This window comes from Blennius ocellaris, assembly GCF_963422515.1.
Source record: "Blennius ocellaris genome assembly, chromosome: 15".
Taxonomy (NCBI): Eukaryota; Metazoa; Chordata; class Actinopteri; order Blenniiformes; family Blenniidae; genus Blennius; species Blennius ocellaris.
In genome coordinates this window covers 20782988-20797945 of record NC_137664.1, presented here as the reverse complement: position 1 = coordinate 20797945, position 14958 = coordinate 20782988, and the positions used below count along the sequence as shown (strand labels likewise).

The window sequence follows — 14958 nt, the reverse complement described above, 5'->3', positions numbered from 1 at the left end:
CAAACATAAATCCACATGGTTGTTCTTGGAGGTGGACTCACCTCTCCGTGTCTCCTAAATGGTCAGAGATCATGTTTGGACAGATTCTGCAGCAAAATGTAGACTGTTTAACACGAATACACACACGAAGCAAGACGCAAGACGCAAAACCTCCTGCTTTCTTAATATTGATAGTAAAAACGTGATTTCTTTAGAAATACTCATTGGAAATATATTGCTGCTGCACAGAAATCCAGGAGATTAACTGTGAAAATTAAGAATAAACAAACCTATAAGGTGCTCAGATTTGATTAGAATAATGCTATACAATTGTTAAAAAAAATGTAGTAATGCAAAAACACATTATAATGTATTGTATCTCATATGAATGTAATGACAATATGAATATGATATTAATTATGAATTATATGATTTAAAAACAGAAGTGGAAGAGCTATTTAAATTCCCAAAATGTAAATTTTTTACAAACACTGCATTGTTTCTGCAATCGTATGAAGTTAGCCCTTTGAATCCCTATTGTAGTCAGAACTGTGATCGTTTTTGGACACTTTATATTCATAAAGCAGTTTTCAATATGGTAATCATTCAGAAAAAAAGAAATTCTTTTCAGATTGATGTACAATCTGCATCATGTCCCTGAATGACCAAAACTGTTGTGGGTTATCAAGAAACTGTTTGAAGTGCAAGTTATACTCATCTATAAGCATATTTTTCCAATAATTGTTGAAATTGACTGAATGTAAGACTCATTGATTTATATTAGTAAGTAATATTTGACAACATTTAAGGGTTGAAGGATATGTCCGCAAATTTATAGTATAACTGGATTAAATGGGTTAATAGGCCTGTTTGCAGGCAATGAGACAACGTGGCTGTAATATTATATATATATATATATATATATACACACACACACACCTACTCTGTTATACAATGCAGCTTCACATGCTGACTGGCCTTGCACGCTGTGCGCACGCTTTAATTATTCAACCCTGGAAATTACATAACCCACTTTTGTAAACGTGAAGGCCGCCTCGTGCACGTTGACCGTTCCAGAAACAACGTCAACACCTGGCAGGATGCAGTGGGCGACACCTGCACTGGCTGGAGGTGAAGCCGGGATGTGATTGGTGGTGGTGGTGGGGGGGGGGGGGTTGTTCTCTCTGCAGCAGTGGAAGAAGAAGGTGGTGGTGGGGGAGGAGAGGCAGGGGGATGGGCTTTATTGCCTGTGTACGAGCATCCATCCCAGAGTGCTACAGAAAGAAGGGGAATGAGGTCAGTCTGATCTCCATCTTCAAATGGTTCTGCAGGACTGAAGCGGGCCACAGGAAGCTGGAGAGTCATTGTAGCGAGTCACGTGAACAGGGCAGGTGTGTCACATCCTGTGTGTCGTTTACGAGGTGGGGGGGGGAATCATGAACAAATACTCCAGTCTCCCTCTCTCCCTTCATGCTAAATTATTACTCTTGTCACTCGGAGGGGAACAATTCTTCCCTCCCAGACTGAACACATCGAATGGATGCAGTATTATAGATTATTTTATAAATGTTGGTCAGAATAACATTCAATTCAAGGTGTCAGTTATTGATTCGTAGACAATAATGAGTCTTTGTTGCAGTGCAGTGTTGGGGTATATTCAGGCTGAGACCTTTTCACTTGATACATTAATAGTCTGGATTGTATCACTTCAAGTTGTCCACATTATATTTATTATCTATCTGTTTATTTTCAAGTTAGATAAAAGAAGATGGATACCTGCTATAGATGAGAAACACTGGTCTCTGTTCATGGTACAAAATAAACTTGGTCTGATGCGTTCAGTGGCATCATCAAACCCAAACGGAGGACCTTCGGCTTGGTTGCTGTCAAACACTGTGAATATTTTAGATCAGTGATCAGCATAATCTCAATATTGTGGTCAGTAGTTCAGGACATAATGATTATAGTTCAGTCCATTTTAACAGTTGCAGCTCACATTGATCTAATTATACCTTATAATTGTGATCCATTTAATACTTCATTAATAAAGGTTATAGGACAGCCTCTGACTTCAGCCATATTCTTTTTTTTAATTTTAATTCATAGACGGAAATGAAATGTTTTAACTAACATAAACTTAATTTATTCATTCATTGTCAATGTGTGAGTTGACTGTAAAACCTACTACGGCCTGTTGTCTGTTTTAAAAACAGAATGTTATCAGGGCTTCAATGTCGATGTGCTCATTGGCATCAATCCATGTTTTATCTATCCTCACGCCATCCAAATTAATGCAAACAGAGTCTGTTCAAAAGACCAGAGTTCACTGTGGACGTCTGTCCATTTGGTTCAGTTCAGGTGCTTAATTCATCCATTCATCCGGCTTTTGGACAGCTTCATCCAACTAACAGGCTTAATAATGTCACATGGTTATATTGAGGGGAAGCTATAATTATTGTCTGACATTCATAATGTCCTATTTTTTAAGTGTGTGGGGGGGGGGGTTAGTTTAGCTGACAAATGAACAGACTGACACGTACAGTGTGTGTCCAGCCATCTCATTCTGTGTTCAGTCTCTTCATCATAGTAAAAGCAATATTTCCGTCACAGTCTTCCGCCTGAACTGAGAGAAATGCAGTGAAACTGCAGCTTTGGAATTTATTGCTGTTGTGAGTCTCTGGATGATGGGGCATAAAGAAACATTTCTTTCGTTTGCAAAGCTCCACATGAAGTTATTAAATCCAAACTGAGGCCAGACGTTGTCTCTTAGGATATGACTTACAGATAATTGCAGTGTGCTGCACACCCACTGTATGCCACTGCCATGCATTGTTTTATTGCTTCAATCTTCTACCTATACGCTTAAGAGAGTGTTGTAAATGTGTTATACAAATAATAATAAAACACTTTATAATTAATGCGCATAACCAAATAGTGTCAAAACCCTTTGTAACCGTATATCGATTGATTAGATGAAGTGCAACACTCAAGAATCACATTGTATCTCAACATTGTGTCACTGACTGAACGGATTTCTGATCAATAACATTCGACTGTTTTCTTTATTTGATATCAGTCATTTTAATGAGAATTAAATAGGATGTTTCAGCATCTAATTCATCTAGTGTTGCTGCTCACAGATGTTTGTACCAGCGGTTACTTTACATTCAGTTGTGGTCTCTGGTCACTGGGATGTAAACAGTAGGAATGACCTTTACAGACGACATGTCAGGTATCAGCTTGTTTAATCTCTGGTAATGCCGTCAGTGCTGGTCTGTGTTGGTAGAACTCCATATGACCAGCATCAGACCAGCATCTGATCAACATCGCACCAGGATATAACCGTGAAGACTGGTGTAAACCAGCAATAAACCAGTATAGAGCCGTACAGACCGACATCAGAGCAGCGCAGGCCAGCATCTGATCAACATCTGATTAGCATAGAAGCATGTAGACTGGTGTAGACCAGCAACAGACCAACATCTGACCGGGATAGACCCAAGCAGACTAACATGTCACCAGTCTAGACCAGCATCAGACCAACCTAGACCAGCATCAGACCAGTGTAGACCAGCATCAGACCAACCTAGACCAGCATCAGACCAGTGTAGACCAGCATCAGACCAACCTAGACCAGCATCAGACCAGTGTAGACCAGCATCAGACCAGTGTAGACCAGCATCAGACCAGTGTAGACCAGCATCAGACCACCACAGAACCACGTAGATCGGTGTAGACAGACATCAGACCAGTGTCAGTCCCAGAAACATGCAAGGAAGCATCAGACTAGTGTAGACCAGCATCAGACCAGTGTAGACCAGCATCAGACCAGTGTAGACCAGCATCAGACTAGTGTAGACCAGCATCAGACCACCACAGAACCACGTAGATCGGTGTAGACAGACATCAGACCAGTGTCAGTCCCAGAAACATGCAAGGAAGCATCAGACTAGTGTAGACCAGCATCAGACCAGTGTAGACCAACATCAGACCAGTGTAGACCAGCATCAGACTAGTGTAGACCAGCATCAGACCAGTGTAGACCAGCATCAGACCAGTGTAGACCAGCATCAGACCAGTGTAGACCAGCATCAGACTAGTGTAGACCAGCATCAGACTAGTGTAGACCAGCATCAGACCAGTGTAGACCAGCATCAGACCAGTGTAGACCAACATCAGACCAGTGTAGACCAGCATCAGACTAGTGTAGACCAGCATCAGACCAGTGTAGACCAGCATCAGACCAGTGTAGACCAGCATCAGACCAGTGTAGACCAGCATCAGACCAGCACTCGGCTGGATAATCTGCATTTAAAAAAAAAAAAAGCATTGAACTACTGAGACCGGTGTAGACCAGCTCCAGACTGACACGGAACGACCATAGGTCAGTATCAAGACAATACCAGAGCAACATAGACCAACAAGAATATTTATGATACTTTGTTTTTTTAATTACTACATGCTAATTCATGCTAAGCATGTTAGCTTTTATACTTCCACCCAGAGCCCTGCTGGTCCCAGTAAACAAACACTCCTAGAATACATAACAGACTCCCTTCATTCCTCCCTGGACATTTATAGAAGTGAGCGAGTGTGTTTTCACTCTGTATGTGTTTTGTGTGTGTGTGTGAATACGAAGCGGAGTGGGACATGAATGCATTCGGACACAAACACAAACGCATGACCTTGGAAACACGACTGAACCGGAGCGTCGCACGCACACATTCGTCTGGGCTCAGTGTCTGACGCAGTGCCTGCAGCCACCGTTTTACACACACACACACACACACACACACACACACACACACACACACACACACACACACACACACACACACACACACACACACACACACACACACACACACACACACACACACACGCACACACAGGGTTACAGTGGCTGGTCATCTTAATGAATTCCTCCTCTCTTTCACTGAGGAAGAGTGCTGTGTCAGAGCTGGCAGGCATCCTCATCCTCCCACTCCTCTCTGCGTCACGTGACTCCTCCCCCTCACTCGCACACACACATACAGTAGAGACGCATTTAACGCTGCAGAAACGTCGACTTATGGACGATCGCGGCAGTTTCTCGAGCCAAGCCGTGTCGGCCAACATGCTCTCAATCTGCGATCAAATAAGCAGGAATAGAAAAAGCAGGTCTTGTATAAAAACCCAAATATTGATGCTCAGGTTCTTATTACCCATAATGCTATTATTATTTTTTGCCTTGATGCTGTGTGAGCCAGCGCTGCAGAGAGATGCAGACAGACCTTCGTCCAGGTCTCTGCAGCCGGCAGCGTCACTCCTTTCATCACAGTCTATTTACTGTCTGCCATTTTTAGTGCCCTCGCTTTCTCCCAGTTGTTTTTCTCATGGCTTTCTGCTTGGGATGGTTTCTATTGGGTAAACATAATAGAGCACAGTTTTGAAGATAAAGTATGACCTGTGACTTGGTCCACGTTACGTTCCTTTTCATGCCTGTGACAATTAGAATGACCCAGTTAGATCCTCACCTCACTTTGCCTCGAGAAAATAGAATTTAGTTTTACCTTACTGTTGATATGTTGTTCCAATAGTAATCCTAATCTGAGTCGTTTATTGAAGTCCCTATGATTTTTGCCGTCATTGATCTTTATGAGGTGTGAGCTGATCCTGAAGCGACTTGCTGAGGAGCATGAACCTGGAAGGAAATTATGGAGAATTGTTATTATTATTACTATTATTATTCCTCCAGTGAAACGTTAAGACATGGTTTCTGTTGGTAAGCAGCACAATCACTTTCCAGTGTCTCAGAATAGCGACGCATCACCAGAACGACTGGCCACACCTCACTTTAAGACTCATCCACACGAGTGCACAGATGGCTGCTGTTCAAACTGAGTGGGTCCAAACAAAGATCCATATCGCCAAACATCCTTCTGCTTCTGTCTCTGTGTGATGAATTGTCACAGAAACCCAAGTCCCTGGCCAGAGTAGGAAAAGTCCTCTTTTAAAAGCAGCTGCCATTTGTTAAGGTGACCTCATTTGAAGTCACCGTGAATTGGACGTTGTTCAAACATCGTTTGCTTTTAGCAATAAACCCCCAAAAATGTGGTGAAAATGGATTATTTGGTGTAGAATGATGAGAGGGATTTACTGAAATCGTTCAAGGTTTTGTTTATGATAACAAAACACACACAGTAGCTTTAAAAAATGTTTTTTTTTTAGGTAAAACAGACAATACTACAGATTAGATACTGCACAGTTAACGAGAATGAATCCTTTGGTACACAGTGTGTACACAGTGTACACATTCAATATGATGCACTGGTGTTCACAATGAAACTGGAAAGACGAACTTATCCGAGCTTCTGTGACGACGTAACAACCTCAACAAGCTCTAGAGTCCAACAGCTCGTTTCCCTTTTTGTCTGACACGTGAATGTAAAAAGTGTAAAACTTCATTTTTACAGTGCAGGTCGGCTAAAGTACAGCAATATCATCATAATAGGATAGTAGCTACAATAATCTTTACAAAGCAGATCTCGACTGATCACTGTAGGCTTCAAACCAAATAGCGAATCAACAAAATAGCATTTGGACACACGACTTCACACAACAGAGTGCCACCATTTTTAATTTTTTTTTATACTTTATACTTTTGGTTCTGAGTAAACAAAGTTTTTTACACTTTCTGGCCAATGGCCATGTTTGACCAATATGATCATATATGATTCTTGAACATCTGATGAATGAATGAATGAATGAATGAATGAATGAATGAATGAAAGCTCACACAGGGTCCAGACCTCACTCCCTCAGACCATCAGAATGCTCGTAGCTCAGGAAACGGGCCCCTGTAAGTTTCCTCCCAGAAGCGTCAGAGCGGCTCGTGGAAAAGAGTCGTCACAGGTTTTCTATTTTTGTCTTAATGCCCCTCAGTCCTTATCAGCCTCCACAGCCTTTGACCTTTGACCCCCCTGACTTTTGGCTCCAATGGATGCTGTATTCCAACTCTTCCTCAAACTCCCACTCTGCTTTCCTCCTCCTACGTGCAGCTTGAGGTCGTTATGTTGTGTTATTCTCATGATCTGCGGTTTGGTTCTGTTAAGAGTTTCTTGATTTCTGGTCTTTGGTCTTTATTCTGGTCAAGCGTGTTTTCATGCTACCCCACCTTGATGGCGTCCACTTATTTTACAGTGCAGCACACCTTCTGTGGCTAGAAGCCTGCTCTCTGAGTCGTAGTGGACGAAAAACAGCAGAAAACACATGTATTTCATTGCTGCTACCATTGATAAACCAACATTAATGTTCGCTCGTCTATGAAATTAGGTTCAATATTAGAAAATGGCTCGCGGCTCATTTCCACAGAATGTAACTAAAATCTTGCATTGTCCTTCCATATTATTATAAATGACTTCAGGAGATCAAATGTTCAGTCTTTGGGGATTTGTTGTTGCTGCTACATTTCTTTTTCCTGTTATAATCATGCAGTTGACTTATGAATATTCTCAGGTGAGATCTTCCTGTGTTGGTAGTCGGTACATCCGTTCAGTTCATCAATGCAACATTGCAGTCTGTCCATATGAAACTCCTTGTACTCGTGCGTGTGTGTGCTTTCATTAAAAACAAAACCAACAGCAACCACAATTATCCATACAGGAAAACTACATTGTTCTGTGTTAGTATACCGGGTACATCATATTCAAAAAGTTGCCGTGTAAATAAGAAACTTTTCTGAAATGAAATCACCTGTGTCACGTGTTTTTACTTGAAATGTGGCATGGAAAAGGGACCAATGTTGCGTCTGTAAAACAACATCGCGAGAAGAGAAAAAAACGCAAGTTGCATTGGTGTATAAGCTACTTTCAATAAACCTGCTTTTCCAGATCCTTCTGGGAATTTGTTCCTCAGCACTGGCTGTCAGGCTCTTGATTAAGTGTTCTTTGTTTTCTCCATCACTGGAACAGTTTCTCTACTTTTCTTCAGTCCCTTGCAGGATTTTCAACTCTTTCTGCTCCACATTTGATCATTTTTGGTTCAAATTGTGTGCGTAGGTTTTTCTTTACGGCCACGTCTTCCTCGCTCCGTCAGTTGAACACTGTGGTACTGTTGCAGCATTCTGTTGTCATGCAGTGACATTTAGTGGTCCAAAATGTGCGGTACCTTTAGATATATATATATATAAGTAATTGTTTGATATAAGCCGTGTGACCAGCCAAAAGAACTAAAGAACGTGAGACTTGCGGTCTGGAAAATATGATAATCTGGCTACATACAGTTTGAAATCCCAGTTCAACACTAAAGTCACCCTACATATGAGTGTCGACTTTTAGATTCAGATGTGAGTCTCGTGCCATTTGGGGATTGAGCTGAAGGGACTAACGACTTTTCCCATGATAATGGGGGTTGTAGCATAATGCAGCTATTTACCCAACACTCACTCTCACCCATTTTCCTGTTTCGTAACCTCGCTGTCTCGTAACCTCGTTGCACCAAGTCTGTTACTCTCCTCGTGTTTTTCGTGTGAATTTTTAAGAAGCAGATGTTTTGGGGGGTTTTTTGTTTGTTTTTTTATTAATCATCAATTAAATAATTGTTGACAGCGTTTTGTTAGAGCTGTTTGTGTCCTCCATTGAAAACTCTAGACAGCTTGGTTGACATTAACTCCACTGAGAACTGACACTACATTCAAAGTGTTATTGACATTTATTTTCTCTAACGCCACTAAAGCAGTGTTCTAACCTAATAATTGCCAGCAGTGGCAGTTGTGCAACTAATACTATGAAAGTAGAACATCGTTACATTGATTCTGTGACAGAAAACACTGACAAAGTAAAGTACATAAAGTATTTGAACATTTTAAGAAAATGCAACTGCAATTGCTTATGTTGTTTTGTGTAAAACTGCTGAGCAGGAAACATTCAACAGGCACTGTGTATTTATATTTTCATAAATCAATTAAAACATGGGTGTCGAACGTAAAGACTGTGGCCAAAACGAGAGCTTATAAGAGAGCAACGGTTACCTTATTGCTACCAAACTAGCATTAGCTTCAAAGCGATGCTGTCAGGATGGGTTTGTAACAACATGCAGCCACTATAGATGTTTTTTTTTTTATATTTCACTGTATTTTGCATCATTAAAATGGCTTTTATTTTGAGATTGTTGTAATTTTTGGTCCAAATTTGGAAAAAATAGAGACTATTTCATCATATATACAAAGAAAATCTTTAAAATGTCATTTAAATTTAAAGGTCATTATGGCACTGTTTTACCGGTCCGGCCCACTCAAGGTGAAATTGGGACGTGTATGGAAATTGAAGTAAAATGTGTTTGACAGCCCTGAATTAAAAGCGTATGGCCGAGAAGGTTCACAAGACAGTCCTGCTCTAATGTTTGTTTTGAAGACCGAGGCGCTTGTGTTAAACCCTGGAAGATGTTGAGATTTCCATTGGGCGTTACCAGGATTAAAAATGAACAAGCTGAAATGGTTTGGACATGTGAGGAGGAGGAATGGTGGGTTTATAGGATGGAGGAACGACCTCAGAGAAGATGTGGTGATGGGGGACTTAAATGTCTTTGTAGAGGAGAGAAGGCAGTCGCTGATGGGCGAGTCTGTCTCTTTAAGCTCAGGAGGGGCAGATTCTCTCGGGAGTGACGCTGCTGTGAAGTCGGGATCCAGAGGAAAAAAAAAAAAAAGGGTCATGTACTCAAAGGTGAAAATCCCCGAAGGGGGAGAACCGGTGGGCGGAGGGAGAAACTGTGGGCTCCTGGCTGCCGCTCAGTGTGGAGGAGATTACATCAGCCTCCTCAGCTGGAGCACAAACAGTCCAGCGCTCCACCTGATGGCATCAGTGTCACGTCAATACCAGGTTTTTAAGAGTCTGGTGGAAGTTTGATCTATTTCTCAAAAAAAACTTTTGTTATTTTGCTTTCTCAGTTCATCTTTTTAATGGAGCTTCAGTTTACGCTTAAATGCTCATTATGTAGTTAAAGTGTATGAAGTCTCTCATTTCTTAAGTACTTAAGTACTATTACCTGTATTTAGAAATTTTACAACAGAAAACATTTATGTATGTATTGTGTAGATAGCATATATTAGTATATATTGTGGCCACAATTATTTATTGATGTCACAAAATTCTTAAAAGGAAATAAAAGAGTGATATATCCAAAACAAATTAAGATTAAGTGGGATGAAATAAGGTAAACTAAATTAGAAATAAATGTAGATTTAATTTTTTTAAATTTAAATTAGAGTTAAGGAGCCTTTGTGCAGAACAAAACTGAAAGAATTCATATGATTTACATGAAAAGTGGATTCACAACAATCATTAGGGATTAAAAATGGCAGTCATTTTGTTGGAATGGTCAAATGAGTGAAGGAAAACATCAAGCAGTGTCAGTGACCCAGAATAAATTATGTTCTGAATACTCCCAAGAGAACGACTGCGGTTTTACAAATATTTTAAGTTTCATACCTGATACACTGAGTAACGAGGACGTTACAAATGACCTTCAATGAGTATGACCTTTAGTATGGCTGCATGGTGTCGTTCAGGTTCAGAGTGTGTGTTTGTTGGTAGCTGCAGCTCGGAGCAGCAGACGGAACACCACAGATGTGAAGGTGCTTTACACTGTGTAAATGTCACTGACTTCATACTTCTATGAGTCTGGTGTGTTTCAATGAGCATCTGGCCTCAATCAATTGTTCTAAATGAAAATATGGGCTTGATACCAAGAAGAAGGTTTTGTTTTGGTTTTTTTTAAAGATAAGAAAGAAGTTGACAATAATACTGATAATCACTTCTGATTCTCAACACTGCCCCCACGGGGTTCTAGTGGTACTGCTCCTTTGGGCCCTATCCAAAACTTCCTGGAGATGCTCAGCAAGTCAGACGTAAAGCTTTGTGTGGCAGTTTACATATCTTAATAATAACATCATCATCATCATCATCATCATCATCATCATCATCATCATCATCATCATCATCAACAACAACAACAACAACAACAACAAAAAGCACACAGAACAGCCATATGGGGGATATGGAAAGAGTGTGATGACATTGTTTATTATGTTTTTCCACTGACTTTATTCAAAAGACTTCACTAGAATCTCTACAGGGATCAGGAATGAAGATGATGTGTGGTTTGTTTTTGATTTGAAAAGATACAATGGGGGAAAAGAAATGCATTTAAAGTAATTTATCTATACATGTTTTTGGTCTTTGTAGTCGCTGACAAGTCTTTTGTCCAAGTCTGACCACGAGGATGTTGTATCCTGTTAAACTGGCGGCGGAAAAGCCTCTGCAGTGTGTGTGTGTGTGAGTGTGTGTGTGTGTGTGTGTGTGTGTGCGTGTGTGTGCGTGTGTGTGTGTGTGTGTGTGTGTGTGTGTGTGTGTGTGTTCGGTTGACACAGCTGTTGCAGTGTGTTTGTTCAGGTCCCTTCCCTTCTGTCTGAACTGGTGTGTTCCTGTATTGTTGCTTCATTCAGGAGGTCAGAGAGGAAAAGTCCACGTTGTGTCTCCTCCTGGGGAAAGTTAGGAAAGTTTGCTGTGGCGACACATTATTTTCTATTTCATCTAATTTGAAAAATCGGGAGATGATTTTGTTATAGTTTTAATGTCATTACCCCTCAGTCATTTAACAGACCTTACATTCAGGCTTCAGAGTGAAACTCCAGGGTCAATCCACTTTCCAGGAACATCAGGCTCAACTGAGGATAATTAAATGAAATCACTGTCAGTGGATGTGATTAAAATGCATTTTGAATGTTTGTGCTGATGTACAGATTGTCTCTTCAAAAACTTTTGAGAACTTGTTTCCCCGAGCTTCTACACTGCTGCTCCTTCACCAGAAACAATGACGTGACCTTCATAGATGGACTTTTCAATTCATCCTGTGAATATTTTTATATTTTCATGTATCACCTTGTTTTCTATCATTGTGCGTCTCGAGTAGCAACCCTGAAGTTATGGTTTGATTTATAATCAAATGTAATGAGTCGGAGGTTGTCAAAGAAATGAATGCACTCAGAAAAGATCATTTCATTCATTTATCAGAAGACGACAGAAGAGGAGGAAACACAGCTCGGGCTGAGGGGTGAACGATTATTTTTTAAATGATTATTCAGGCGATTATTTAATGGACTAGTGGACTATTCTAACATTGCCTTGGCTCCGTTATTTGACATGCATTGGTGAACTAACTTTGGTGTAGTGAATCATGATACTAAGCTGGCAACCGTCAGTCTAATAACAGGTTTCACTGGGAAACGACCACAACGAGATTGAGCTAGCGCTAATCATGAATTGTCAAACTTAACGTTGAACCGATACGTCTAATGTCACTACAATCTGCTTGCTACCGTAGCGAGCAGCGCTACACTGTGGTGGTGCTTGTAACTAGATAGCGGTGTTCAGTTAGCTGTAAGCTAGCCACCGTTACCATTCATGCCAGCATCATATGCTATTTCTATCTAACGTTAGCTGAACATAACTGTTTAGCTACTAACAGTAACCAAACAAACACAGTTAGCTAGCACCACCGAAGTGCGCAGGGCTCAAACTCACGTTGCACAATTGAAAGTAAATTAATTTAGCAAACATTGATGATAGTAACGTTAATTACTTCTGTTCTCCAGCGTCACGAGTAACAACGAGACGCCTCCGCTTCAAACGCTCCACGTAGAAGTTGTGCTGGTGTGACATGCTAGCGCCATCGTACAAAGACTGCTAATAACTCTAGCTTGACGCCCATGGCGGGTTTAACGTCTCCCCACACCTTCAATGTGGGGCGGCGGGTTGCTGCTCAGCCTGAGAGCTGGTTGGAGACGAGTCTCGTCCTCCATGCTGGCTTGTTTTGGTCACTGGTCAGGCGAGTGGGCGTGGCAACGCGGCGACTTACGGATTTGACATTGACGTTTTTTTTTTTAGAATCAAGTAGTCGACGTCGTTGAAGCGTCGCTACAGGCCCAGCTGCAGCAGAGGAAGAGAGAAAGCAGCGGCGGATTTCCTCACTGCTGCTTTGTTTGCTGAAGAGTTTCATCCTGAGGTCGGAGGTCAATCCGACATGGAACACAACGATACTTTTAAGGAATAAAAGCTCAACCTGCATTATTTTGCCTCTGGTGTAAGAGGGTACCACATACAATAAAATAGCAGCAACTCTCAGCCTGTTTTTTGCTGACTTTGCTGGATTTGCAGACGGAGCGGGACATAAAAGCTGGAAATAGGCTGAAGCTGAGTCGAGGAATCTCTCTGCCGGTTTACTGAGAATATTCCTGCTATTCCAAGACCTGGTGTCCCACAGGAGGTCAGACGTGGTTCGTCTGACTCGCAGGAGAAGCCGTCTGGGGTGTTTCTAATGTTCCTAGACTCGTTCTCATTCTGTCTTTTTGTCCTTCCCTGGATTTCCCCTGCACCCTGTCTTCATCCTGTCTATCAATCCTGCTGAGTGCTGCCGGGGGGGGGGGGGGGGGGTCAGAACCTCAAGTTACCATCAGCCTTGTCAAAAAGCCAAAGTCATCCTCATAACAGCATCTGGATTGTTGCCGAAAATGAGATTATTCTTGTCGCCAGAAGTTAAACTACAAGTTAATGTTAAAGTTCAATAACTTCAATATTTCCACCTTTAAGCTTTACAGATGTAATTTGATTTCATGTGCTCACCTCTGCAGCGATCGTAGTCTGTTAGTATGAACGAGTGACTGAGAGCACATTGTAAATGTGAGTGTGAAGTCCACCAGGCTGTAAACTTGAATCCACCTGTAGTGTCCTGAAATAGTAACCTTGAGGGACATTTGGAGCTTCAGCTTTGGGCCACATTGTAATCCAGCGCCTTTGTTTATCCTGTTTTGCTCTCCATTTGGTAGAATACATTATTGCAAACATACAATAGTGTCGTTTCAAGCATAATTTCTGTTACTTTCAGTGCATTCTGAAGATAATCTAGCTGTACTTTGTAATATCCTTGGTGGTTCTTGCACTAAATCACAGGACATAAAACATCCAGCATTATTCCCCTGATGAAATCAGGTTTTACAAACAAACCTGAGCATCAGCACTGTGTTGCGTTGATGATGTATCTTTCTCCTGGCAACCTTTGTGAGTATTGGTATAAGTGAACGTGGATTAATCCATCATAATGACCAATCTGATTAAAAATAGTGCAACATTAACGTGAAGCAGACGATAGTGTGGATTCTGCTCTCAGCTGCAGCAACATTGTAAATGAGAAGCATTCGGCTCTCCTCAACAACTTTGTTTGTCTTAGTCGCTGTTTGAAGGAGTAACATGAACATGAAGGCGGACGAAGGCTTGTTTTGAGAAAGACCGCATTTTTTTGTTTACATGAACTGTTGAAGGTGTTTAACAAACACATTACGTGCAGCTATAGTCCCTCCTTTCTTCAGTCTGCTCACGCAAAATGCAACGCGATTAATATAGATTAAAAAAATAATGATATTGTAAATGTATTTAACCAAAATGTATGTGTTTACTGTTATTAATGCTTAAAAGTAATGAGTATTTCAAACGTATTATAGTCCAATAAGTCAATCTACTGTAAAAGTCATAGAAGTAGGATATAAATATTAAATTTCATTATATTTAATTTTATCATACTACTCAATACATTTTTCAATACGTATTTTTTTCGTTGACATTGTTGCTGCTTATTGAATCTGATCTGCCTCTAAGTTTTTAGTGGTGTGTCATTTTCAGAATGAAGTGGGATATTGTAAAGAAAAATAACGACAATTTGTAAAATCTACAACATCCTGTGTTATTTATTATTTTGACCAGCACAAACACACCGCTGGTCTGCATTCAGTGTGTGTTCTGTAATCTCTTAATCTGTGGTAATCCTTCAGTATCGGTGTGGCTTCCCAGTAAATCACCATAAACAGATTAATGTTGGTACGGATAGGCAGATGGCGGCCAAAGCGATCAGGCCAATCACGGCACTGGAGCATCAACATGCATTGATGAA

General features: G+C 40.9%; 1 protein-coding gene across 2 annotated transcripts in view; it reads left to right on the top strand.

The window, feature by feature from the left end:
- The window catches only part of stxbp1a (syntaxin binding protein 1a), a gene marked incomplete at its 3' end in the record, with an annotated part of 35818 nt that overhangs the window by 1307 nt on the left and 19553 nt on the right, over positions 1 to 14958 (top strand). The gene's annotated exons all lie outside the window — the stretch shown is intronic.